Genomic DNA, 3,767 nt, shown 5'->3' on the forward strand with positions numbered 1-3,767 from the left:
TAAAGTTACTTACTAACAGCTTGTTTTCTGATTTCAATCTGTTCATTTAAAGTGTGTAAGGGAAACTCACTAAGACTTTCCTATGCGAGAACGGCAAGGGGATATTCTGCTGCGGTGAGTTTCGTTGCTGGCACTTTTCTTCACTAATTAATCGTCTCATAGGGAGGACTCCAAAGGGGAGTGAGCAATGGCTTCGGGAATTAATGCCACGTGTCCCGTCTACTTTATCCGGCGTGTGTGGACAGAAAAAACAAACCCCAGTCGGGCTTGCACAAACGGGAATAGGCTGAGTACAACAATGCCCTTCCACACGTGATTTCGGTTTATGGCGAAAGCAGATGATTTCATTTAACCATTTTGGGGTAAATCGTCGTACCTGTTGTGTTTTTTCTTTTTTGTCGTTTCGCCACCGCCGTTTCAGAAGATGATGGAGGTGGTGCCTCAGGGCGTCTAAAAGCCGGCCAAGCCGCCACAAAGGGGTTGCACCAAACAGTTGCCCTCCAGGCTTCATCACCCATAAACCCACTGTGTGCCGGGTTGCTGATTAAAGGACCTGATGGAAGGGCTGCTGTCATAAAACGATCTTCAAACTTTTTTTTGTATGTTGCTCCATTTTTGTGAATTTGGATTTTTTTTTTTTACGCACTAACGTATCCTCTTGTGGCTGTTGTACACTTCTTTTTTTATTTGTGTGTGTGGTGTGAGCTTTAGTTCATGTAAAACCGTCCCTCCCTTCGTCGTTGTATTTAGAACACTGTTCTTATGTGCAAATTTAAAGATGTTACTGAAGCTGAAAAAGGCTACGTTCAAACCTCCTGGAATCCCAGTCCTGTGATTCTTGAGTATACAGTTGGAGTTTAACAACGGCATTTTTCGTCAGACATTCATGGAGCTAGGAAAACTTCTCGGTCCTGCGGTCATTTAAACTATTTTCAACTTCAGATGAAAGTACTTTTTGGTGTTCTGCGTTGTTGGGTACGACGGAGCGAGAACGGTCGGAAGGCTGTGAATGCAAATCGTGTTCCACTGTTTGAAGTCACGCCTCCCCTCGTTGGTTTTTTAAAGCGTTCTTCTGCTGTGTCGGACGTGCAACGGGCATCATCTTGGGTGTTGGAGGGGACTTTCGCTTTGACGAAAATGTTTAAGTTGCTAGTTTATGAATCTGCTCTCTGGTCTACCAAGAGGAAGGTAGCTGATGTCACTGTAGGGTTTTTCTGTCTTTAAAGTTCAGATATGCATTTTTGCACTCTCGGTGCCAAAAATGTGTTCCTTCTTCTCTGCTGGGTCCGTGATCGCGTCGATTTTCATTGGGGTTCAATAATCTCACTTACTGACTGAGCACGGCCTCCTTAAAAAAACGGGCCTCCCACATCAGGGACAACGTTTCACACTGTGTACTGAATAAAGCCATGTACCACTTTTCCCCACCACACCGTGTCCACCCGCGTTAGCGCCGAGGGGAGTGTGTGTGTTTGTTTAGGTTAAAAATTGCAGGGACTTTGAACCTGGGATTAACCAAGGCACTGTCAACGTTTCACGTTTCACCCCTTTTCGGTCCACATGTTGTTGTTTAGTGTGTGTTTCGTGTGTTTAGGGGGTTGTTGGATTTTGTGGGTTGGGGGGGGGGTGAGGTATTCGAAGGGGGTCAGAGGGTAATTACAAAGGCGGACAGAACACAGCGAGAAAATGGGGAAAGATTTTCTGGGTGTTTTTACGCATATTTTACAGGTCACAATTAAAAAACTGCTTAGGTTTTTATTTTCAACGTTTTTCTCAACTTTGAAACCACACGACAAGTGACAGTGTTTCCTTAATTATTCTTATTCTTTATATTATTATTATTCTTATAACGTCGGGACCCTTTTACACCCGGCCAAATACCGTACATTGGTGAATGCGGCAGTGTTGTTTCCATAGAGGCCGCGTGCCGAGGGGACGGCGTTTAGCAGTTGAAATGTTTCGTTTTAGAGGCCTTTGGAAACTTTTCTACCCACTTTTTCCCCGCCTCGCCCACGAAGAAAAAAAAACAAACGATTGGCGAAAAACTAAACCGGCATAGGTCTGTAGGAAAGTTTATTTATTTTATTTTTAGGAGAAACCGTTTTTTATGTTATTAGTTCTTCTCATTGTTACCGTGGATTTTTATGGAACAAACAAGCTGCCTGACAAATAAATCTTGGGTTTTTTTACACCTCGTGTGTTCTGTTTTGTTTTGTCTATCTGTTTTTTTATATTTATTTCTTAAGTTGACCCAACTATAAATCAGGAGCAAATACCAAAAAAAAAACTATATGATTAAGGATGGCGTTTGAGCACAAAGTCACCTATTCAAAGTTTCCTCATCAAGCTCTGATAAACCGCGTACACACTACCTGCCGCCAGCAGGTACCAGATAAAAGGTTGCTCGGAAACGTAAACGTAGCATTTGATCAGTGATCAGAACACAACGGCTCCAAAGCACATTTTGCTAATTGTAGCAACAGAAAGCTGATTAAACCCAGTCACTGCTTTGTTTTACAGCTGGCTGCGCGACCTCCCCTTGAGTGTTTAAGGAAGGTGTACTCACTTGGATTTCCAAAGGAATTTAATAGAAAAAATATCTAAAAGTAAAATTTAAGACAAGGACGGCCTAAATATACACACACAAAATATTGAGATTTTTCTGGCTATATTCTTCGCTTCGTCGCAAATCATTAATCATTTAAAACAGATTTAATTAACCAAAACTTTACGGTACTAAAATAATCTGGACCCACCTCACCAGTGAATTGGTTATCATTGACCCTCTAGTGTCTAATTTTGGGGGGGTACCCTCTGACTGACCTCATGACTTCCCCGTCAGGGGCAGAAAAAAGGTGTGAGAAAAACTAACGGGCTTCTCTTTTTTTAACAGAGCCAAAAATGGACCACATGTTTGAAATCAAAAAAACCACAGTGTCAACATCTTGTCCCAACACATTTTCCAACGCTGATCTTGTTGTCCAACATACTGGCCCGTCCAGGCTGTTGATTAAAGAAAAACAAAAAAAAAAAAAACTGTCTCGCATGTTTGATTGTTGTTTTTAAGCGGTTATATATGGACAGGGGTGGGGTGTTAATGGTAGGCAGTACTGATGTGGCACGAGCGTTGGTGCAGTTGTAAGAATCCACTGAACTCGGCCACTAAGTTAAAAGACAGACTACAATACATCTAAATAAAAATTATATAATCAGAGATCTGTTCAAGTGTCCATGGAGACCACGGGGTTTGACTAATACCTGGCAAAACAATCAGCACAGCAGTAGGGACTCCAGGTATGTTAACGACCTTCAACAGAGAGATTCTCTAGTCACAGTAAATCTGCTGATGGAAGGATGATGCCAACATTTTCAGATAACCGTCGTTGTAAAATGATCTTGATTAACTTTGCAACTCAACGACTTTAAATGTCTCACCATTGGAAATAATCGATGAAATTAACCACCGGCGTGGAAACACGTCACCACGGAGACCTCCATCAATAAACGGACACTGCACGGGAAACGCTGTCCCAGCAAACAGCCGTCCGCCTGCCAGCATAGAGGCACGTGTGTATGGAAGAAGGGCGGCTCGGGTCCAGAAAGGCAAAATCTGGAAAAAACTCAGTTTCTCTGCTTATGATTTAATTACAGGTAATAATACATACTGTGCCTTTAAGGTAACAAAAACCAGAATGATTCCTATTTCAGCTGATTAACACTGATGAAACAGAGTTATGGCATATTATATTATATTCATTTCTTGGCCT

This window comes from Larimichthys crocea, chromosome XX (genome assembly GCF_000972845.2).
Source record: "Larimichthys crocea isolate SSNF chromosome XX, L_crocea_2.0, whole genome shotgun sequence".
NCBI classification, from domain to species: Eukaryota; Metazoa; Chordata; class Actinopteri; family Sciaenidae; genus Larimichthys; species Larimichthys crocea.